The 25,359-nt window shown below is 45.3% G+C and overlaps 1 long non-coding RNA gene across 1 annotated transcript in view; it reads left to right on the top strand.

Annotated features, from left to right (window-relative positions):
* Window positions 1-17,300, top strand: part of LOC137147371 (uncharacterized) — a 45,852-nt gene extending 28,552 nt beyond the window's left edge. Inside the window, exons 2-3 of the long non-coding RNA XR_010918197.1 lie at window positions 15,700-15,780; window positions 16,817-17,300. This is a non-coding gene — a long non-coding RNA (uncharacterized lncRNA). The remainder of the gene's footprint in view (window positions 1-15,699; window positions 15,781-16,816) is intronic.
* The last annotated feature ends 8,059 nt before the right edge of the window (window positions 17,301-25,359 follow it).

Genomic DNA, 25,359 nt, shown 5'->3' with positions numbered 1-25,359 from the left:
TATTTTAAGGATAAGGCCTAAATGTCAATGGAAAAAATCAGGCTGGCAGTTCTGTATGGGACACAGAGGTGTCCACTTCATGTGTGCAAATAGCTCTCTGATATTTTGGAAAGGGCATATGAGTGTCACACTGTACTTGGCCAAAGAAAGAAAAGTGGGGGGGATGGGAATGCTGATTGAAATTAAACAAGTCAAGTGATCAGTGCAATTCTGGCGGCCTGCCAGGCATCACTGAGAAGACAGCACATGTTTTACCATTAAGAAAAAAAAAACTTAATAGAGACGGGCATCAAGGAGAGTCGCATTACAGGGTGGGTTGGGGCTCACTTTACTCCCACCCCACTGCAGCATTTGAGCGGCTGACCTCAGCCACTTATTTCTTACATGATCCGCTTCATGCCAATAACGCAAATGCTTTTCCACACATGGGCTTGTCACCAGCTGTTTTGTGCCTCTCTGGCTGGCCAGTATTTGCTTCCTCTCAGTGCAGCCATCAACCACAACCACCTTCGCTGGGCAGAGGGATTTCTACTTCAGCCTCAGAATTTTAGGGAACCCTTTAAATTAAGGTGCCCAAACATGCCTTTAATTTAGATTTAATAATGTGAAAATTAAATGCATTCCAGCAGATTATCTAAACCAGATTTAGGTTATAAACTTCAAATGATTAAAGGCATAATTTCTGACTCTATGATACGTCAGCACCTATTTGTGACCTAGCTGGTAAACCTGAAAATATGTTTTTAACAATGAATTTGTATTTTATTAATGTGCAATGAATATTTTATTAAATCTAAATTGAAAGCATGTTTTGGAGCCTGAATTGACAGGGTTACCACGTTTCATTTTTAGTGCTCTTCCATATGTACGCAGATGTATTGCTAAAGCATGACTCAGAATTGAGGTTCAATATTCATGCTGTAATTTGCAGAAAAGCACATAGAAGTTTGGTGCAACTCCAATGCATAAGGCATGCCATAAATAAAGGGTCTGTTCTGTTACTTTAGAAAGGACAGAGAACAGGTGTAAGGAATAATATGTTAAGGTTGTAATGAACTAAACTGTCTCTAGGACACAACTGGGCACCATATCGCCCCCTTCTGAGTGGATGGGGTAGTCATCCACATGAGAGCAGCAATGGAAAATACACCACTATTTCCTCTCGAGGGAAGGAGCTGCTGCTGTACTGAAGGTGCTTAGGATGTCCATAGGCTGGACAGCCACAGGAAAGTCTGGGGCACATCCCATGGATGTTGGCCTAGCATATAGAGTGACTTCTGCTCTGGGTACCTCCCACTTCCACTTCAACATTGGCAGCGTGGCTCAAGAGCCAGCCCGCCATTGGCTGCCTGAAGTGCAGATCACAGAGCAGAAGTTAATGTATTTTGCATATACAGAGTTCTCCTAGGAGAGCACACAGCTCTGTGTGGCAGTGCTCTGTCCAGCTGGCTGTGCCCCTAATTCACACACAACCCCAATGGCAGATAATTTCTAGTTGGCCCTGCTGGAGCCTCTGCGCTGAGGGGGTTAGCGTGTCTCATAGCTGTTCTCTTGCCATATCTACGTGGCCCCTTTTCAGCATGCTTATTGTGTATTCACTCCCGTGTGTCGCCAAAGGGAGCAGTGCATCCTACATCTGTATAAATTCAAGTTTTCCTTCACCTCCCCTGATCCAGAACAACCTGTGCTAGAATCAGTGTCTAGCCGCTAAGTCTGCTGGCACTTAGATGTATGGCTAGACAGGCCTGGTGCATTTCACCCCAGCAGTGGCTGCAGTTAGGTGGTGGAGAAGTGGCTGCAGTTAGGTGGTAGATCCTTTTTTAGGATGTGAAGTCTTTTGGGATCCTTAAGGCTATAAGATCCCATATAAATGCAATGGATTGTTGTTATGATCATTGTAATAACATGGGGTGGGGTGTTAGGGCTGGACCCCCAGCTGTGGAGTCAGAAGCTCACCTCAAATGGGACAGCGGAGGTGCTCTGCATGGGGAGCGCCTTGCAAGGAAACTACTGAGACTTGGCGGTCGGGGGGGGCTTCTCCCTGGACACCATGGTGGCCGCTCCATCCCCTCTAGGTCCCACTCTTGCATCCCCCCGCCCTTGCGTATGCGCACAGTTTACAGGGAATGACATGCAGGGGCTGAAACAAATATTGCCATTGCGGGCCGTCAGCCCCTCCCTCTCCCCTAGGTCGAGTTCTGGGGCCAGCTATGGGCCACTTGGGTGGCGCCACAGGGATGTGACCCCCCAGCTCCATCCTGGGTGTATGTCAGGGGTAGCCTTTCCCTGGGGGTTCCCAGTGCTATTCAAGGGGCCCCTGCCTGGGCCCGCATCTCCACCCTGGGCTTCCAATTAGACCTTGCTCCCGCTCGTGTCCCTTGCTCCCACCACTCGGTCCCTTTGTGCCACACCATAATTGTATTTGAGGTGATTGTGCAGACATATTTCAGGACGTATTCCCCGCACAGGCATTCACCCCCAACCCTCAGCAGACAAGAAGAACTTCAGTAAAAATCACATTGTCTCTGCCTGCAGTGCACAGGATTAAAAATGTGGCTGCTTTTGGAGGGGTGTGTTCTGAGCCCCCTACAGCCAGAGAAGCTGGTTCTCTCCTCTCCAGCCCTCCCTGTGGCCCTGGGGCTGCAGGAGCTATCAGTTTCCACCATGGCCCCAGGGAGCTCGCTCTCCCCGGCCCTGCTTGGGAAGGAGTTCTGTGCTCCCACCAATTGTGGGGGGGGCTGCCCCTGCTTGCTTCCCCCTTGTGCGCACCTCTGCCTGCAGTGGTTAGAGAAGGGACTTGACTCCTAGCACTGAAAGGCTCCTTCCTCCCAAAGCTAGTATGAAATGACAGCCCTGCACAAGGCACAGCTGGACCGTTCCTCAGAACTCGACCCTGGCCCTGTAATTTTGTTTTCTGTCGCTGCCTGGAAACCCAAAGGGGGCTTTTTATTTTTTGTTGTTGTTCGAAGCATTGCATCATCAACATTTTTAAAATGTACCCTCTGAGGATTTATTTCTGAGACGGGTGATGATTCATCTTTTAAAAAAAAAAAAAAAAAAGGCTGGCTGGCTGGAATAAATCTGGAAGTGTCAAGTAGTGGCAGGTAAGGAGATGAATGGGTGGATTTGAACAGCCACAGGGTTGGCAAGGAGAACAATGATGTGACAAACTCTTGATTCAGCATGCTGGCTCCATTGGCTCTCTCCTTCCCGTGAGTTAATCCAGGTCTGGATTGTGGATTCGACTCCAAAGTGCTCAGCGCAAACAGTTGCTCGGAAGTCCTCAGGTTCTGGGCAGTACTAGTGGAGATCTCTTATGCGTGTGTTTTCTCATTCATGAAATACTTTGGCCATTGTGGCTCACAATACACAGCTCTGTGCAAGAAAAGTAACTCTTTCCCTTTTGGAGTTAGCTCTACATTGAGGGAGCCAAAAAGAAGTAGGTCTCACCTCCCAATGAAGGAATAAATATATATTTATTTTGCAACATGTGATGTCACGTGATCTGATTGTTCAAACCTTAGACAAAAATTTTGACCAGTTTGTTTACAATGTATTAAAACTGATGGGGCTTTATCTAAAACTAGACCTTCATTCAGAGCATTACGAAATTGTTTTTACTGCTATAGACGGACACACAGACAAACATACAAGCACACCCCATGTCCCCCATCTGTCATATATGTATAGCACCTCTAGTGTGCATGTATGAAAATGTATATGTGTGTGACTAATATAGAACTCCTAGTGCATTTTTCCTATTCATGCCATAAACTCCATAAAGATTTGGGGTCACCCATTGTTAGTGGAATTTATAAGCAATCCCCTTCCCCACACAAAATGCAGGTTGATTGCACTGCTTTGGAAGTGGCACAGATTCAGGGCCAGATCCTGCCACTTCTTTACCTACTGACTAGTGCCTTGCTTGGTCAATTGTCCTGCCACTGTTAGGGCAAGCAAGGTGACAGAATAGTGCAGTGAAGTCACATGCACTTTACTGTAGTGATGATGTGATCACACGCTGGATTGTGCGTTGAGCTCAAGGAGCATGCTCATTACAAAGACAAGAGCTTTGAGTTGCGTTCTTACTCTTCAGAATCAAGAATTGACATGAGAGAAAATACTGGAAAAGTTTGTTTGCGACAAGAAGTTATTTTTAAGGTGACTGAGCATGGCAGGGCTGTGTAAGTAGATTGAGCAGATTGAATTCATGCACATTTAGGGCACTGCAGATGTAATAAATAACGATAAGAATAACTGATGGGCCCCTGAAATGGTCCCCAGGGGAAGTTCTCTAAACAAGTGTTGGGTTAAGTTAAAGCCATAAAGCTCTTGGTCTCCCAAGCTGCTAGAGGACAAGCGAGTGCTGTATGGGAGATTTAATAAAGGCGTAACCCAGAAAAACGCTTACACATGTGTGTAAATTTAACCAAGTGAGGACTGTAATCCCATCACAGTCATTTGGACTACTCATGGGCATGATCTAAAGCCCACTGAAGTCAATGGAAAGATTTCCAGCAACTCCAGTGGGCTTTGGATCAGGCCCCATGTACTTCAAGTTATGCATGCACTTAAATTTGGGGGGGACGGGAGCCGAAATGAGGGACTTTTGGGTAAGAGGTTATTCTCTCTCTCCCTGACCCAGCATCATGGCTTTTGTGCCTCATTGTTCTCCTCTCCCACAAGAACATCTGCAGAGACCTACTGGGCTCCCACCTTGGACTCCTCTCTTCTCCTTTTTCTTCATTTTACTCAACAAACAGCAACCATCATGTCGGCTGGGGACAGGTCTCCAAACTCCCCTTTCCTGCCCCAGCCCAGTGTCTGTGATGCTACCATGGACTGTACTCTTATAGGAACAAATTGCAAAACAAAACAAAAACAAACAAAAAATACCCCAACTTTGTTTGTCACTTGGTCCTTCGGGTTAAATCTAGTTCCACAAACAGCACATCTCCCCACCAGTGAGGGAACTATGTCTGTGCACCACAGGGGCAGAGCCAGCCTCTTCCCGATGGTGGGGCTGAGGTGGACTAGACAGAAAACTGGGATGGTTCACTATGCCCGGGCTGGCTGGTGCCAGAGTGTGGGCAGCTGCACTCCCCCAACTCCTCCTGCTGCTGCTGGGGCTCTGGGGCTGCAGCTGCTCCTCAGCTCCCTGCCACCCTTTGTTTGCTCACAGCCGGTAAGAGCTGCCCAGGTGGGGGGACACAGCTCTGGGGCCGGTAGAGCCCACGGGGACCAGTGACTGTGGGGGGCAAGGCCCAGAGGCCTGGGCCAGAGTGGGTCAGTCCGGGTTGCTGTGGGGATCCCCAGGCTCTCCAGCTGCCCTGGGCAGCGTGCTTCGGTGGGCAGGCCCCCGACCCCTGCCCACACTTACTTCTGCGCTGCTGCTGGTGGCAGCATGGCCTTCAGAGCTGAGTGCCTGGCCAACAGCCGCCGTCCTCCTGCTGCCAGCTTCAAGCAGCCTCGCCACCAGCTGCAGCGAAGAAATAAGGGCAGGGCTTAAATTCAGCGGGAGCCGTCTGGAGTGGAGCTCCAATGAATATTTTCAAACCTGCGGGAGCCCCAGCATGCCCCATGGGGCAGAAGGCCCGAGCCCCCGTGCGCCCCAAGTCGCGGTGCACCCCAAACCACAGCGCACCCTATGGGGCAGAATCCCTGATCCCCGGGGGCTCTGGGAAATACTTGGGGCGAATTTAAGCCCTGAGTAAGCGTGGCAATGCCATACCATGCCACCCTTATTTCTGTGTCACGGTTGACCGCTTTGTGCAGGGAGAGGTGGCTATGGGCAAAGGCAAATCTTGGGGTGGCTATAACCCCTGTAAGCTCCGACCTATTGCCACCCTTGACACACCAGCAATAGCTTTGCAGGTGCTGGTGAGTATTTGCACATAGCCAACAATTCCTTATTCCTCTGTTAGTCCATGGGATAGATTTCATAAGGTTTCTGATTGAGGCCCATTCTCCAGGAGGTCTCTGCAGGTGTTTGGAAAGCCCCGGGTCCAGCCTTGGTCCTGCCGTTCAACATTTACCAAAGAAGAAGAATGTTTCTCTTGGACGCTGTGTAACAAATGCAGGGCAGCAAGAGGCATCCCTGCAACAAAGAGCTCAGCGTGTGAGATTATGATTCGAGACGCTGAAAAGCCATAACACATTAATCCTTGTGGCTCAAGCAGCCTTAATGTTATGCAAGATTATGCCAGCTCTTCAGGCTGCATTTCGCTCTTTTCCCCCCACCTCACCCCGCGCCCATAATCTTCTATGGTTCTGACCCTACCTGGGCCACTTTATAAAACCTGCATTGGCTTGGCCTATTCTTGCAGTGGACATTGCCCCAGATGAAGCCTTGGAATCTGACTTTCCTATCGTTCACACTGGGGTAAATCAGGAGTAAGTCCATTGCGGCCTATACCAGCTACACCAGTATAAAATCAGTGTAAGAGAGATAAGGCCCTCACTCCTTAGACCAGTGGTCCCCAAAGTGTGGGGCACGACCCCCTAGTGGGGCTCAGAGGAATGTCCAGGTGGGCATGGTGGGGCCCCAGCAGGGAGGGAGCACCACCCAGCCCCGCTCTGCCCTAGCTCTACTCCAGCCCTGCCCCTGGATGCTATTGTGGCCACGGCTCTGTCCTGGGCCCCGCTTTCAGCTGCCAGCCCTCACTCTCGGCCACTGGGCCCCGGCCCCCGCTCCCGGCTACAGTCCTTGGCCTGGCCGTGACTCCACTCCCGGCCCAGAGGGGCACAGGCACATTCTATTACTGGCAAGGTGGGGATGTGAGAGGAAAAATTTGGGGACCACTGCTTTAGAATAAGGCATCTTGGCAGAGATTCCCTTGGCTTGCCCCATGGTGCATCCATTCAGATACTACAGTGATGGGCACCACTACAAAAGATAGATTCATGAAGCCCAGTCAGCTGCACTGGCAGTTCTGAAAGGTGCGGCTTGCTTTCCTCCTCCAGGTTCCGCAGAAGCGAGCCTCCTCACCTGTCTCTTTGCAGTACACTTGTCACAATAGCATCTGTGCCATGAAGGGAGTATAATCCTGTGAGTAGTGAGAGAGGGGGGAGCCGTGGCTTGTTACAAATCCTTCCCCTTTTCCTTAATACAGAATGGAGTGCCCGTGCTCTGGGTGTATCTGGGATGCCTTTTGTTTTGTTTTGAGGAGAGGACACGGCTGTTCCTTCCTACACCATTGAAGTCAATGGGGGTTTTGCCATTGACTCCAATGGGAGCAGCATCAAGCCTACAACAGGAACATTACAGCAGCAGTTGATAAAACACCAGGCAGGAGTCGTTACCATTCTGCAGCCTACAGTCTTAGCCTACAGTCTAACAGAAACAGCTGCACAGAATGGGGGTGGGGGGGGAGGGGGTATGGATGCTAGCTGGCTAGGAAGGAGGTGTTTGTGCTTGAGACACGCAGATCTTCTGAGGATGAAGGCAGCCTTACGGAGACTCAGAAGGAGTCATGGCGCTATCTTTTACCTCAATGAAACCTTGACCACTGAACTTTTTATTTCTGAGGGAGCTTCTGGAGAAGCAGGTACAAGATACCCTTGATGCTAAACAACCACCATCCTGTGAGTCAGGAAAGCCCGACCTGCAAAGAGCATTTATCCTCCTCCGAGGCCAATTAACTGCAGCAGGGTGCAGCTTTCACGCCCAAAGCCAGAACACAGCTTGTGAGTCTGCTGTCAATGGCAATCACATTTCTTGGTGGTGTTTTGAACTCTGTGCCCTTCCAGCCAGCCATCTTGTACGGCTGGATGCCTACTGACCCTCCGGGCCCTGTGGGAATGGTACTGTCAGAGTCTCCACAGCTGGCTTGTCTGATGGACAACTGACTACAAGGGCAGGATTAAAGAAAACCACCCTTGCATCCAAGCAATCCCCCTAGCCAAGGGCAGGCCTGCTTGGATGAAGAAGCCCAATAACGTATTTGTTTACAGGAGGGAGAGAAAAGGTCTCTACAGCAAAGACCTTCACAGCACAAGTTCTCAGACTGGGATAGACAGGGAGCATCCGTTTACTTCTTCACTAGAGCTCCCACCAGAGGTGTGCACTTGAAGGCTGGGGCTTTTGGCTCTTAAGAGACACTGCTAAGAGTAGCAGGCCGCAAACTGAACACACCTTTAAAATGCCTATCGTCAGTATTAGCACTGCCCTCCACTCCTGATCCCGGAAGAACTCTCTGCTCCCTAACCTGAGAGCTGCAATGTGGTTAAATGTCCCCATGCACAGATGACAGGAGTTGTGATGGAGAAGCCAGTGGTATGGAAGATCTTCCAGTTCAAGAGGATTGGGAAATATACAGACACAGCAGCCCCCATGGGGCAGCTGGAGTTCTAGCCACAGCCACACGGCTGTAGTCCCAGCCCCCTCCCGGCATGTGGATTCTCCCACTCACTCCCATACGCAAGCGAAGGCTGCTGCAGTAGAAGTGTTCCTCCTCACACTACTCCAGGAATGAGCTATCTGTGCTTTGGTTTTGAATGACCTCCCCTTTCCCCTGGATCCTGTGACCAGAGCCAGGGAAGGATGGTAGGCTTGCTTACTCTGTTCCTGGCTCTACCGTGTTGGGTTCTAAGGTTCACAGACCCTACTGAACGTACACACTGCTCAACACCCAGTCCATGCACGTCTCACTGAGAAACACGCCACCTGTCAAGGTTTATCAAATGCTTTCGATCTAGCTGCAGTCCGCTAAGGATCTCATTACCAAACATCTCCTTCCATCAGTAAATCTTGAATCTCATCTGAAAGGCATAGAAATGTCTAATTAACTCTCTCCTGTCCTTTCCTGGGCATGTGCCCCACCCCTGTGCTTTGCAACTGTCCATCAACACTAGGACATGTATTGAAATTGATTTAAACAAACATTACATTTTATAATAACATCCCAGTGGGAAAAGCAGAGTTATGACTACTGAAATCTCTTATTCATGTGCCTGTGTAGGTAGGCCCAGTATAGTATTCTGGATGAAACCTGGCTAGGGTGCTGGAAGATCTGGGGGTCTAGTCCTCGCTCTGCCACAGGCTTGCTATCTGACCTTGGTCTGGTCACTTAAGTCCTCTGGCTGAGATTTTTAAAGCTGCCCAGGATTTTGAAAATTTCTATTAATTTGGATGCCCAATTACCATTAAAAATAATGGGAATCAGACATCCATAGCCCCTAGGCAATTCTGAAGATGACAGCCTCTATGCCTTAGTTTTCTGATCTGTAAAATGGGGATAATAGTGAGCTATCTCACAGGTATGACTGATTTCATGTGTGTGAATTGTACAGTGATTTTTGGGTGGAAAGTGTTATCAGTCTGTAATGTAAGGCTGATCTAGCCCAGTATTTCTCAAGGACCGGTCCATGGACTAGCATTGGTCCCTGAGGTCTCCGTGACACAGTCTAGGAAGTCAGCAAAAAGCAGCAAGCTGGTCCCTTGTATCCAAAAGATTGAGAAACACTGATTCTAACCTGTGAAGGTCACATGAGGTACCACACCCATCCACCCCTCACACTTAGCATGGATCTATTGTTTACTAGTTGCTTTGCTGACAAATTGGCATTCTCCAGACATGTGTCTAATATTTCAAAGCTGGGGTTGAGAGACTGGCCCTTGAATCCCTCTCTCTCTGCTACCCTTTCCTCTCCCTTTGAAGATCCTGCATCACAGGGCCCCAACAGCCTCTCTGCTGTGCCTTGAATACTTTTGCATCTACATTTCTCATGGGTTGCGGCACTCCCAGTCAGAGGTGTCCCAAAGAGCATCATGTGACAGAATGCAGAGTATTAGAAAGCCCAAGGCAGCAGATCTCTTGAGTAAGATGATGCCCGCTTTACAAATCTACTTTTCAGAGGAGAGCTACAGTTTAAGGTTGGTGGTGTATTGGCACCTGTGTGTAATGTATCTCAAGACATAGCTCGATAATATTATTATATGTATTCATCATGTACTATCCCTTGCATAGATTTACTTTATTGTGCAGCATGCAAAATTAAGACAAGAGAAACTGTGTCTCTGCACCCTTCAATTTTGAGTGCTAGCTGTTTTTTCCCCTCTTGTAATACATTGCCATGCCAGCTCTTACACAAATATGCAGCTTAAAAATAACAAGCTCACTCAGCATTAGCTGGTTAAAGCTGGGGGATCTGCAACCTTTTTATTTTGAAAAGATGGGGGAGAGCAAGAGAGAGAGAGAGTTTGAGTGTTGAGTCCTGAACAATCAGGCAAGTGATTGTAGTAACAAAAAGTAAATTGAATTTTACTCAAGAAATGTGAGCGATTTAGAACAATACAGTTAGTACTTAGTGGAATAGTTACCTGACATGCAGATAGACGGGTGTGATCCTCCATCATTATATACAGCAGACACTGAGGGACAGCAAAGAAAATATTGAGAGGACTCTCTGCCTGAAAGCTTAAATCTCAGCCATACACTAACTTGATAGAATTAGGATCAAACATATAATAGTAGCTATGGGAATTGATGACTAGTGACCTCTGCCATGTGACCCAGGTAGAACCTTTTGTTACAGTGACCCATGTTATGTGACAGGGGCCAGAAAATAAAGAGCGGTCTCTTGCCAGCCCTCCTGAGTGTATCTCGCCTTTATTACATGGTGTCAGGAGACAAGTGGATTTTTGGCAAACATGGAGTAAATGAAGCCACCTGGAAGAGAGCTTGATGTAAAACTAGGAGGGCTGGTTGCAGCATTCCTAATTTTTTGGGAGAGCAGGTGGCATTGCAGAGAAATCAGAGAGGATGAAATCCTCCACACTGCTACCTGTGGCAGGTCCCGAAGCTTTGGAAATCTACAATGCATTCCACTGGGAGCATGAGGTGGGACTGAAAACTGCTAGGCAAAACCATTAAAAAATGTTAAGAATATTGTGCTACACGCACATAGGTCCCATTTTTCTTTAGAAGAAGCCATAGAGACAATTAATTCTTTTGTTCCAAACTGTGATGGGGTGTCCACCCCTCACAAGGCCTGAAGGGATAAACTAGGCTAATTAAGCTTAGGCTGCACCTGGAGGAAACCTAGGGCATGCTAGGGCCTGACTGCAGATGAAGTCCAGCAGGGAGGAGGGCAGGATCTATAAATAGAGGAAGTTGGCAGGTCGGGGAGGATGGAGGGACTTGCAATTGCACTTCCTGATACAAGGGGGAAGAGCAGGAAGTTGTGAGGAGAGAGTAGGAAGCAATCCAGGGAAGGAGCAATAACGACTGGGAGAGTAAAAGCCCAGAGCTGCTGCGTTGAGGGTCCCTGTACTGGAACCCAGTGTAATGGGTGGGCCCAGGTTCCCCTACCAGCCACTGGGGCAGTGGCACAGCCAGATAGTGGGGAGCAGACCACCTAGGATGTTTTGCCTCAAAGAACTTGCGATACCCTGGAAAGGGGGAGAACTTTAATGTGACTTGGCTGGAGGGATAAGCTATAAAGAAGAAAGCGCCGCAGCTCCTAGAGCATGAAAGGCTGCAGAGTGAGTGAGTGGAATGGTGGACTGAGTAACTGTAGGAAGGGGTAAGTGGCAGAGCTAATTCCCCAGATGAGCCCCAAGGAGGTGCTGCCGAGGGATGAGCAGAGCTGTCGCCCTCACACAGACCTATGCTATAGAGCTAGGTCACGTGAAGATGAACAGTTAACAGACAAATCAGAGCCTGAATTACTGGTGGTATAGCTGATAGCCATGTCAATGCAAATGTGTTGTCAAAATGGATTTGACATTGCAAAGAATAGCTGCCCAAATGGTTCCTCATGGCCCTTGTTAACCCACAGACTCCCAAGGAACTGTCACGGGTAGGATGACTTTCTGCAGCCACTGATCATTTTAGGCCTAACCTATGGCTGGCTGCCTTTGTCTCCCAAGTGCCTACTTGTACAATGGGAATTGTCTGCTGTGTTCAGACAGAGAGGTGATTAAAGGGAGAAAGGCAAGTCTGATCTGGTGCTGTGCATCTCCGTCACACTCCGTTATAAACACTGGTTTGGAAGTGAATGGGACTGCTGTGCTATTCCAGTTGCTTCCAGAAAAATGTTTCTAATGCAGCTCAATCCAAATTCGACTGTCAGATCCTTAGGGCAGGGACCGTCTTTTGCTATACACCTGTACAGCACTTCGCACAATGAGGCCAGAATCTCGTTTTGAGCTTTTAGGCACCAGTGCAATACAAGCGTGTATGGCTGTACAGCAGTTTTTTGAGGACAAAGCTTTAATTGGAAAGGAAGAGTTTAGAATAGTTCGTTATCCATTCCAGGATGCTTTGACACTAGACAACCTTCTGCAGGGCTCTCCCCTTTTTCTGTATCCCACTGAGCATCAGTTCCCTGCTCAGCCCTGCACTGTAGTATTAAATGAGTTTCTTCTCCTGACTGAAACACTGCAGACTGTCAGGTCTCTTACTGTGAGGATGTAAACCTCTCAGACTGCCTCGTGAATGGCATTGATTTGAAAACAGCACCTGTGACCTGGCTGTCATTGTGGGAGAACTAACAATAGAGCAATGTCAGAAAATATGTCATTTCAGGCTTCTCCACCCCTCATCGCGAAGCCAGCCTTTCCTTATACAGGTGGACTGTACATGCAGTCAGTGATCGTGTTCTTGAGGACAATGGTGAAAGACATACCAGTCACTGAGGATTAAGGGAAATGTTCTCACTGAATGAATGGAGCCCTCCAATAACTAGCATTATTTAGCATTGCGTTCACTTTGCAAAGGAGTCTTTTTCTAGCCCATAGTCCGGTAAATCAGAGGCTCCTCTCTCTCCAGCGCTGCAGTGAAAACATCACCGTAATGATTTATTTTTCATGTTGAAAACTTAGCCTAGGATTCAGGAAAGCACTGGAGCACATGCTTAACTTTTAAAATAAATATTTAAGCCCCTTTCTTGAATAGGGATGCTTTCCTGAATCAGAACCTTAAAATGGGCTTGTTTTTTCTGATAACCAGCCATCCCTTCCAAAGGGTTTCCCCATTTGGATTTTTTCTATAAAGAAGCACGAGTACTAATATGATTCTGAGAATTATTCATGCTCCTTTAGCAGTATCCCTTTGCTCATTAACCTTTTCTTCTCTTACAGCCCACTTGTGTTTTGTTTTGGTTTGACATTCAATTATTTTTTTCTTTCTAGAGCAATGATGCTTTGAACTTCTTTCATTCATGGATCTCCAAGTGATTTTCAGATATTCATAAAATAAGCTTCACATCACTCCAGAGTTAGGTGATATTAACTTTTTTTAACAGGGGGGAGGGGGGACTGGGAAATCAAGGTATAGAGAGGTTAAATAACTTGCCCAAAGTCACTAAACAAGTCAGTAACAGAGCCAGGAACAGAGGCCATAAGTCTTGACTTCTCATACGCAACCATAATCACCAGCCCACAATGCCTTTCTGGGATGCAGTCATATGTGCACATGATGCTTTGATTGCCTTCCCCTGATAGCTCAGTTACAATACTACGTAATGCAGGGGGGGTGTGGGACCCCATTACCCCGAATCCCTAACCGGAGATTGGGTCTGACTGGTGTGAGAGGGTTGGAGAGAGGGAGGTTGTTCACAGCACAGCACATCTCATCTATTCTTACCAAAGAAAGAAAGAACCCCCTGCCCCATAGTGCATTACACCTTGTCTTTCTTCTCTGACTCTGCTTCAGCTCTGAGATGACTCACACACTCAGGAGCTGTTTTGTGGTTTGGCACAGCCCATTAAACTACATTTGCAGCCCTTGGATGCCAATCAAAAAGCAGATCTGGATTCTAAAGGAGTAAAGCCTACTGTATGTGCATGCTGCCCATAGGGACTTGGTGCCGTCAGCTTCCTCAGCTAGGATCAGATCTGAAAGAACCAACTGCACTTGTCACCTAATCCTGGCAGCATCTCACCCCTAGTAACACTCACTGTGTTGAACAGGGTTAAAGGGTAATCAACAAAGGTTAAAAACAGAAATTCAATAAAGATTTGATCATATAAATTGTCCAATGAGTGTCCAGTTCAATGATTTTTAAATGGCCTTTTTAAAAAAAGCCAGACCTGTGAAGTTTTTCTGATTCTAATACCTTTGCTATTCTCACAATTTTATCACAAGTCCTGCGATATTTGAGGTTTTATTTAAAGTCCCAGCTCCTGGAGACCAGGGGTTATGTGAGAATCTCAGCTTCCTTTCTTCAGCTTCTAGCCAACATGGTTTCAGAGGAAAGCATAAAAATGTGATCTAAGTACACCTTGAAAGGCTCAAAATTCAGAAGGCAGTTGCAGGTCAGAACTGAGGTGAAACAGCAGAACAGTAAGGAAAGGCTGCAGAGAACCTGCATTTACTGTGCCTGGTTTTATCCAGCCCTATTAACCCCATGTTTTCATTAGCATCTACATTCCTTATAAAATTAGAAGCTAGACAAATAGGAGAGATGACTTCTGATATCTCTTCTGGAGATGTTACTTTATTGTCCTGCCATTGGTTCCCAAGCTTAGGCAACAGCTTTTCCTCTCCACCCCAGTGGTAAAAGGTGTGGATCAGAAGTGAACATTGTAAATTAATGTTTGAAGGGAAAGCTGCAGGCATTCTGCAGTTTGCTAGGACACCCGGAGATCATGCCTCGTGGAGCAGATGCTGCCCAACTCTGCCTCCCTCCAGGCGATCATGACCACCTTCACCCCCAGTGAGCAATAAACACATGGGGATGCTGTGGACCGGATACCAGGAGCTCTGTTTTGGGCTCTGCTCAGTTTCTTCAGCAAGTTTAGCCCATGTTTGCCTCCCTCCATGGAACAATGGGGAGGATGCAGTGCTATGTAATGAACTTGGGTCACCGCTGTAGTTAGAGCCTATGCAAAGCCACAGCAGCCACGGCACATGTGCAAGCGTAAAGCCCATTTCCTCATTGTTTCCCTTGCTGTGCTGTGCTGATATCGCTCCTCTTCTCTTTATGCCATGGACATATCACATATGCTTCACGGACTTCCAAACCAGCCCAGTCTCATGGACTAAATTCTTTCAATATCCCATTGGGATTAACTGCCCCCAATCGCTTCTGGCCTGTTCTCTCATGGGAAGTAAAAATTACAAGACTCAGCCATATTCCCTCACTTACACCCATGTCAATCCAGAGTATATCCATTAGATTTTGTGAAGTGACTTTGGATTTACACTGGTGTAGATGTGGGCAAAATTTGGCCCTTGGTCTAATTTAATTGATTTTAAGGTCAGATGAGACCATTACATAATCTAGTCTGCCGTCCTGTGTAACGTGGACCAAAGAACTGCATTCAAGACTGCAACTTCTGTTTGAACTTTAGCAGTTTTTTTAGAAAGATCTCCAGACTTGATTTAAGGACTGCACGTGACGGAGAAGCCACCATGTGATTCAAGGACTTTAGTAACTCAGCCAAACATTTTGAGTCTATTACAGGAGTGGGTGGGCGAGGTTCTGTGGCCTGAAATGTGATCATGATGGTCCCTTCTGACCTTAGAATCTATGAATCTATGTCCTTGGGTAAGTTGTTCTAATAGTTAATTACACTCATGCCTTATTCTAATTTGAATTTATCTATCGTCAGCTTCCAAACACTGGATCTCTTTATGCATTTTTTTCTGCTAGATTAAAGAGCTATTCTGTCACCATTACTATTTACCTACTACTCCATCAAGTTTTGACATCTGCAAATTTTGCCAGTAATTAGTTTATATTTTCTTCCAGATCATAAATAAAGATATTGAAAAGCATTGGATTGAGAACAGATCCCTGCAGGACACCACCCAAAACACCTCTGTTTAGATGGTGAGTCTTCATTTACAATTACTTTTTTCATTCTATCAGTTAACCAGTTTATTAATCCATTTAATATGGGATTGAATTTGTAAAGTGCTAATTTCTTTTTCAAAATGGCACAAGGGTCAGAATGGGACTCAGTCAAATGCCTTCCAGAAGTCTATGTATATTATATCAACACAGTTACCTTTATCAACAAAACTTATCATCTCATCAAAAACAATATCTAGTTTGTTTGGCAATACCTGTTTTCCATAAAAACCATGCTGATTGGCATTAATTACGCTATCGTCTTTTTATTCTTTACTGATTGCATACCAGGACAGCTAATTAGTTTTTGTGTATAAAACACTACAAAGATACTCAGTATTATGTACAAATAATAAATGTGCCATGTGTTTGCCAAAATTGGGTGCAATGAACTGGTGAAAAACTGATTGCAGTTTGGAAAGAAAATATTTGCAACAGGAAAACTAGGCAGATTGAAACTGTCAAATGAAAAAGAAATCTACAATTTAAAAAAGTTCTCATCCAAACACTATGTGCCAGTCTACTGCACAGCCACTACATGACTGTTGCTGTGTGATTTGCCAATAACTCCTTAGCTGTTGAAGTAACTAAAATGGGTGCAAGACTCAGAATGTAGAAGTGGGCTTGGGACAGATGCCTTAGAAATGATTAGGAGAAAATATTACTTTGAATAAACCATGGTATCCTAGTACTTTCCTTTGAGTGGAGTAGCATGGGGAACCTAAAATAGCATCAGTGCATTTCACCGAGATGAACCAACTTCTGCAGCAAATCTGCATAGGTGATGGATACTGTGCTGTAATTGTCTAATACATGGTGTTGGTGTCTGAAAGGGACCAGCTAAACAGTTTGGAGCTCTGGGCAGTCTATCTCTCAGTCTAATCTAATCTAATTTAATCCAGAGTTTTGTACTGGCATCCATCACTATACTACTGAATGCCTCTCTGGGTGATAGATTGGGATAGTAAGGTCCCATCTGGACTTTCTGCAGTCTTTGGTTTGTCTCTCTTTTCAGGCTCTGGGAAGTTCTGGTGGAGTTCTGGCTGGTTAGAAGGCAGTTGTACATGTCAATCTGGTTACGGTGGAAGAATTGATGGAGTGGAAAACAGGTTGCAGTTAACTGTAGACCTCAGTTTGACAGGGTTTTTGGAGAGGGCTGACAGTATGCTTCTCATAATGATGAAGGGGTGGAAAAGAGTCGCTGTCGGTGTCTGGCTGGCTGAGTTCCTGTGGAAATGATTACTTTAGTGCTGCTGGGATCTCATTGTATTTACTGTATGGGTAATGATGTGTTTGGGCACCTAGAGCCTGGGATAGGTGTCTTTATTATTTTAAATCTAAATAAAATAAAAAATCATCAGGGCTCCAATGTCATTCTCTGCTCTTAATGCTGGAATAGTAAAGGCAACAGGCACTTATTACTGGCCCAGCGGCTCAGCCTAATGTTTCAGAGTTGTTACAGTTCGCACACGCTGATTTCTCAAGTTTTTTGCTTCATGTTTCTTTTCTGCCTGCAGCAGCTGTGTCAAAATTGTATCCCCTTCTCATACTGTAATTTGTCAGTCTCTTTTAATAGCAATGGGTCTGAACTGAAACCCTGGCTCCCAATACCCCCCAAATGCTGAGGTAGTTCATATGTGGATCCGAACTTGGCCCCTTGCTCTATTAGTTGTTACTTAGATTGGGGCCTCCAGAAGCTGCTGCAATTGAGGATCAGGGCACCATTGTGTTAGGTGCTGTACGAACATGTAGTAAACAGACAGTACCTGCCCCAAAGAGTTTACAGTCATGGATAAAGATTAGAAACCACTGTGCCTGTGATAGGTTGAAACACAACAGCTCTGAACGTGGGTAAGGTTCAGCTCTGAACTTTGCAACTTGGGGCAAGCTCTCTTGTCAAGGCGTGCTGCATTATAAAGAGCTTGTGCAGCTCTTGTCGTGCCTGATGGGGGGTTAGGAGGTGGGGCACTTTCTGAATAAGATGATGATGATGAATTATTATTATTACACAATGTGGGATTATAACAGGCTTTGCAGCTAAATACTACAGCACTTAGCCCTTATACACCACAGCACTTCACATGTTCAAAGCGCTGTACAAACATTAACTGAATTACCCATATGAAGGGATTATTAAACAGCTTATGACTTTGCATTTCTCAGGGAAGGGTGGAGAACGTTTAGAAGCTTAACTCTACACACTACAGTTTCATTAGGTTCCAAGACTGTGGCGCGTGGTGCCAGGAATGTGCTGTTTTTGTTTGGTTTTTAAATTTGGGGGAATTTAGTAGTTATGAAAATAAAACTAATAGCACTGGCTTAATGAGGGCAGGTGCTGTGTGAGCTTCCCCCATTCAGCTCTGCCATGCATGGGCTTGATGTGGAAATTACTGGGCAAGGTTCCTTGGCCTGTGCTAAGCAGGGGGTCAGATTAAATGATCATAAAGGTCCCTTCTGGCTTTAAAATACATGAATCTATGAATGTACCTCAATCGTGATCTGCCACATACCCTGCTCCTCCCTGGCCTCTGCCTTGGAGAACTACCATCGCTGTTGCATTACATCCAATTATCTCCAGTGTTAAATGGGTTGGGCACTAATTCCATGCACCACCACCTCTGGACACTCCTGGAATTGACTCTTCCATAACACGGTGCATTTATTTTTATAGGTTGTAATATTTAGCGCCATTCATTTTGTTCTATGTTACCCGTCTCTTTTGGCAGTTCTTTTGATAAAATGCCTTAACAGAACCTTGAAAAGAGGGGAGCTTGGAAAAGCTATAGAAGATGAGGCAAGACAGCAATCCCCAGCAGGCAGCAATGTCCAGCTAAAGAGGTAGAATATAGGAGATGCCACAAAATTGGACATTTTGCAATAGCATGCCAGTCACCAAAAATAGTGGAAACAATCCAAGAAGGGACGTTATCAGATGACAATGAGTCCACACTTCTAGGGACTATATGCTCAATAGAATAGTTAACACCTTGACACACAAGTATGAATCTAAAGAGTCAATATCTTAAATTTAAAATTGAAACTGGGGTAGTAGTTGCTGTAATTCCAAAAAAGATCATACATGGGGCTAATCTCACTACATTGGATGTTTGTGGCCAGTTCCTTGGGAAACTGGAGAAATGATGGAATGTTCTCCAACACATAATACATGTAATCCAAGGACTGACAACTCCCCTACTAGGGTTGGCAGCAATACAAGGACAACACCTAGCAGATTAACTGGAATGCATTAATGGCAAAATGCAAACTGTACAGGAGATGAAGCCACACAGCTTCACAGGGTTAGGAAAGCTGTCAGGGGAATAAAAAATAAAATTGGTGTCCTCAGAGACTTTCTTTGCTCTTACATCCTCATGCCACATCCCTATACCTTTGCTAAGAAAAGTCAAAGAAAAATTATAGAGCATAGGCGTTATTAGGATTATTTCCCAAATAGAAGACCCCTCTGGCTGGAGTGGGGGGATAGTTGTAGTACCAAAGCCCAATGGCAAAATTTGTGTGGACTTTACACAATTTAATAAAAGCATGTGAAGAGAAAGACATGTGCTTCCTGTAGCTGAACACACATTAACTCAGTTATCAGAAGCCAAAGTCTTTTCAGAGTTAGATGCTACAGCAGGCTTCTGGCAAATCCCCTTCGCTAAAGAATCTATGCTATTGATTACATTTATCACCCTGTTTGGAAGGTACTGTTTTCAATTGTCTCCTATTTAGTATGTCTTCAGCACATGAACATTTCCAAAAGAGAATCTCCCAGATCATGGCTGTTTGCCTGGCATCCTTTGTCATGCAGATGATGGGTTGGTATATGGTAGATATAGAAATGAACATAATGGATGACTACATGCAGTTTTGAGATGCTTACAATAAGCCAGTCTCTCTCCAAATGGGAAATGTGAATTTGGAAAGGAACAGATAAAATTTGTAGCAAACAGGGAATTCAACTAAAGGCATTATTTGTGTTACTTGAACACAAAGATGTTTCTGTTATAAGAAGATTTATGGGCATGACACATCATTTTGGAAGTTCTTAACTAATTTAGCTCAACTAACAAAATCCATAACAGACCTCCTTCATGGTCACAATATGGGGATCTGGGGAGCACACAACAAAATACATTTAATAAAATAAAAGAGCTATTGACATCTCCTCCTACTTTGGCACAATATTTTGTAACTATCCAACAACAGTAGCAGTAGATGCATCATCATATGGTTTAGGAGCAGTGTTCATACAAAAGCCACCAAAAGGAGATCAGAGACCTGTTGTATTTATATCAAAAAGCTGCTCAAAAACTGAGCAGCAGTATATGTAAGTGGAAAAAGAAAGCTCTAGCAGGCAGTTGGCACTGTGAACAGCTCAGTGCGTATCTCTTTGGCTTAAATTTTAACATAGAAACAGACCACAAGCCCTTAGAGGCATGATTGGGTTCAAAATCACTGGATGAACTTCCACCTAGGATTCAAAGATTTTGACTATGGATAATGCAATTTTCTTTCAACATTGAACACACATCGGGGAAATATTCCTACCAACTATACTCTATCTAAAGCCCCTAGTTGAGCAGCCACCAACAGAAGGAAAGGCTTTAGAGAAATACGTCAAAGTCTACACTGACCTTCTTCTGGCAGCAGTTGCACAACCTGCCAGCCAACTTCAGGAAATTAGAGATGAACAGCTAAAGGATGAGACTTGCTGGAAATTGACTCAACCCTGCCAAAGAGGATGGGGTTGAAGGAGTCAACTTCCAACAGACCTACTGCCATATTGGCAGGAGTGATGCGACCTTCAGATGGCCAAAACCAGCTTCTCGGAGGATGGCACATTCTTATACTTACGGTACTTCAGAGAGAGACGCTTTTCAAAATCCATGAACGACACCAACATGTAAGTGCAGGGCATGAACACAACAATCCATATGCTGGCCTGGTCTGAGCAGGCAAATTCAGACTAGTAGAGGGCTGTCAGATATGTAACAAGGGGGGAAAAAACCAATTGCCAGAACCATTACTCTCTACAAAGTTACCTGACAGACCTTGGCAGTGGGTAGTCACGGATTGTTTTTACTGGAAAGGACACGCTTACATTATTGCAGTTGATTACTTCTCCAGATATATTGACTTGACTGTACTTACACAGACTTCATCGACACAGATCATCCAGAAACTAAAGTCAATATCTGCAAGACATGGAGTTTCTGAAGTCTTTATAACTGACAATGGGCCTCAATTTACCTCTGAAACATTCTTAGCATTTGTACAAGACTTTGATTTTGAACATTGTACTGGTAGTGCACATTACCTCCAGAGCAGCAGGGAGGTGAAGAGAGCAGTGCAGACTTTAAAAAGGCTTCAGCAAAAATAGTGGACATATCTTGGCATATTGGTCAACACCACTTGCAGCTGGAGTATCTCCAGCAGAACTTCTGATGGGAAGATGACTAAGGAGGCCTTTATCTGTAGAGCCCATGCAACTTTCACCTAAGTGGCTTGATCTGAAGCGATTTCAAAAATGGGATGCTGAAATAAAAATTTGGCAGCAACAAAACTTCAGGGTTTAACACAGAACAGAAGCCCTCCCTGAACAGAGATCAGGAAACAAAGTTTGACTCAGAAGCTCCCAGACACTTAGAACTGCTTGTAACTTTGCAGTAACTCTCAGCTCCTACCTAGTGGAGACTCAAAAAGATGTTCTCTAGAGGAATCGGATTCATCTATCAATATTTCCCAATTCAACAAAAAGAGGATCTGGGACCTGCAGGCACTCTGTCAGGAAGTGAGCCCCCTCCACAAGGAACTCCACATGGAAACTCAATGGAAGTGAACATAGTCAGGAAGACTGATTAGACCCCTTCAGAGACCTGATCTTTAGGATTATTTAAATACAATTGATAAGGGAACATAGTAGTGTCAATAGTTTTAAGGAATTTGAAGTTTATTTTGAATTGTTGTGTGTGTATATACATGGGTTTTTAATTTAAGTTTTAATTCTTTATTATAAAGAAAGAGAGATGTGGCGTGATTATAATGTTTGGTAGAGTTACCAGAGAAGACCAGGATGTGTTGTAGCAGGGAGCTTAATAAACTTAGGAAATTCCTGGTTAGGGAGTTCTCTAGTTGCTACTTAAAGCTATGACCTCATAGCACATCTAGTTCTTTATTTCTAACTCTATGGGTAAGTAACCTGGAAAGCTTCTCCCATGTCATCTACCTGCTCTCTTGCTCTGAATATTTGACAACTCGTCCAACCCTTACTCTGGGCCAGATCAAGGAAAAGAGGTCTCTTTTGGGTCAGGAAATGTCCAGAGTTTGGATTCATGAAGTTTCCTCCAGGTCATCTACACAGGGAGCAGGGTTCAATCTACAGGGAGTGAGAGCCAGGGGGTGAGGTCTCAGAAATCCTTTGTGCAGCTAGCTAGAGAATAGGCTAAGGAAGAAGAGGCAAGACAGGAATGTCCTAGAAACTTACCTGAGTCTATTCCTCCTTCTGCAGAGGAGGGGGACTCCAGGCCATCTAAATGCTGACATGTCCATCCCCATTTCCTCCCCATATATAACCATGCCCTCTCCAAAATTGAGTGGTCCTTAATCAATGAGTAGGCTTCCATGGAGTCAAATGGCATGTTGGCTCAACCCCTCCCTTTACACCAATTTACCCCATTTGTGTGGTTTCCCAACTTTTCCCATGTCCCATCACCTGCTTTGAGAAGGCTTGTTCTGTTCCTCAGTCCTTCCTTCTCTTCAATAGGAGTTTTGCCTGAGTAAGAATTTACAGATTCTGGCCAGGGAATGTATTTGTCCCTGGCTGTATAACTTTTGTGGCTTGCATTATCATTTGCTAAATATATTGCTGTGTTAGTTACCTTGGACTCCAATGAGGGTAAAATTCAGCCCTGTGCAGAGGGTCCACATGAGCCCTATGCATCACTAGCTAGGCCCAGATCATCCAAGGTATTTAGGTGCCTAATTCTCATTGGTTTGAACAGGAGTTAGACACCTAAATATCTTTTGAGGATCTGGGTCTACTGCCCATACTACATGATGTAGTCATTTTGCTGGTCCTGTGCACAAGGATGAATTTCAGCCCAAATCCAGTGTCAGACTTTCCCATCCTCCTAGGGCTCATGAATAAATCACAGGTTAAGAAGCCTTCTTTATTCAAACTGCATGAGTCTGCAGATTATATTTCTTGACATTAGGGATCTTCAGCTAAAGAAATAAAAGCAAAAGATTGTTAAACTTTCCTAATAAATGCTGTCATTTAAAAACAGCAAGGATTCATCACGAATTGCTTAATGTAGCACCTCTTTCCAATGGGCTTTAGTAGCAATTATGAGTATTATTATTTAAATGATGCAGTTAACTGTCTGTCATGTTATTCATCAGACTTAATATTGTCAGGTTCATGAGAATTTTTCCTAGGGGGGATTTATCTTAAAACAAACCATAAGGATCAACTGAACTTGGCAGATAAATAAAGGAATTAATTGCCCACTAATGAACCTAATTGCTCTCCTGAGAATGCAAAAAGCCACAGCTCCTGTTCGCCTGTCAGAATATTAAATGCTACTACCTGCCCCAGAGAGTGCTGAAAAGAAGTCTAAATTATGCTGACCTTTCAGGGACCGAGGGAGGTGGCTGTGGCACCTCTTTGATTCTGCAGGGCTTCTGAGTGCTGGCTAAGGCAGCCCTGAGTTGTGTTCCAAGCTACGATGGGCCGTACACAGCTAAGGAATTGGGACATCCTAGCTACGCCTTCTCCCAGCTCCTCCTCTCACCTGAAATGTTCCCTGTGCTTGGTGCTGCTGCAGAGAGAGCATTGAAGTAGTGGACCCAGTCCTGGGCATGGCGTGGGGTCCCCTCCACCATGGCTACTCACCAGAGGGCCTCACACCTACTTTACAGTCCCTTTATGCCAGCTGCAGCCTGCAGAAGGGGGGCATAGGGCAAGGATGAATTAGGCTCATCTGCATACTTAGCTCTATTGAGCTTTTAAAAACAAAGTCACATTAAGGGCGTGTGAAACGGCACTGCCCACATGGAGTTTGCCAGAGGCACTCTGCCTGCCAAGTGCTGGGGCCTCTTCTCTGATACTGTGTAGGCAGCACACTTAGGACTGGCTCTCAAACCTCCTTTTGGAGGGCTTCTTAGTGCCGGCCTGGAGCTGCCAGCTGATGCCCAGGAAAGAGAGGAGCCAAATTGTGTTCTGCTTTGCACCTCATTTCACCCGACTGAGTTCAATTAAGTCGCAGTAGCTGTAGGTCAGAGAAGAATTTGACCTGCTCTCTTCCTTCCCTGATCATCTTCCTGTGGGGCCTATACTACCCATTTATTCTGCACGACGCTCAATGAAAGTCAATGGAAATCAGGGCAGAGTGTGGTCCATATTATCCCAACTTTTCCCTCCCTCTTCTCGCATATTCGCTTCTTCTACCGACTGGTAGGAAAAGAAATCCCCATGGACCACTGATGATTAGCTGAGAAGAGCCCCGAGGAAGGTGTAAATTAAAGCCAAGCAGAAGAAACTGTGAAAGGTTCTAAACTTGACTTTAGCATTTCATGTGACTTGTTCACTGGGGCCAACTTGAATCCTTATCTGTTTTTTCCACATCCCCCCTCCCATTTGCTTGTTGAACCCCTAGACCAGTGTTTCTCAATTGGTGTTCCGTGGAACCCTGAGGTTCCGCGGGAACACTGTTAGGGTTCCGCGAGAAAGTGACATCGCGCCACTGAAAAAGGGAAGATGTCCCGGATTTTTCGGCGGAGGGTATCGAGTATGAGTGTAATTTCCCCGCAGAGCCTAAAGCGTTCCGCGGGGAAATTTAATTGAGAAACGCTGACCTAGTTGTTTGTATATAATTTGCTTATTTCGTCATTTTTTTGGCCCCATATGTAAAAATACTGTTAAGAGTTTGGGGGGTTCCACAATTATTTATCGAGTTCAAAAGGATTCCGTGGCCAAATTTAATTGAGAAACACTGCCCTAGACAAACTAGCCCCAAATCCAAATGACACTTTAACACATTTCTTTATCCGTCAAACAGCTATTGAGAGGTGGCATGGCCTAATGGTTAGCACAAGGGATTAGGTATGTGCAGACTTGGGGTCTATCCCTGCTTCTGCCACCAATTCACTGTGTGGCACCTTGGGCAAATCACTGTCTGTGCCACAGTTTTTTGCCCCACCAGTGGGGATTCTAATGCTTCACACAGCTTTGTCAGCTGCTTTGAGATCCTAAGAAAAAAAACGCTTTATAAATGCTTATTATTTATTAAATGAAATCTGAATATGGTCCAAAGAGTTTGCAAGATACGTGTATCCATTTAAAAGAAAAAGGCATCTTGCTTCCAGGACAGAATTGCACCACTTCTACCTCCAAGGCAGATTTGAGAGCACTGTGGTAAATACTGTAGGGAAGCCTCAGGTAGACACGGTGGGCTTGGGCTTCCCAAAGTGTTTCAGAATTTGAGATTACCAGCATATCAATATCTTTAGAAAAATCCAGGATCCCACTCTGGTATAGACTTGGTAAGCTAGGAA

Source organism: Emydura macquarii, unplaced genomic scaffold, assembly GCF_026122565.2.
Source record: "Emydura macquarii macquarii isolate MOO-44397 ecotype Brisbane River unplaced genomic scaffold, CSIRO-AGI_Emac_v2 contig_554, whole genome shotgun sequence".
NCBI lineage: Eukaryota > Metazoa > Chordata > Testudines > Chelidae > Emydura > Emydura macquarii.
Note: the sequence above shows the minus strand (reverse complement) of the source record. Positions and strands in the feature narration are given on the sequence as shown.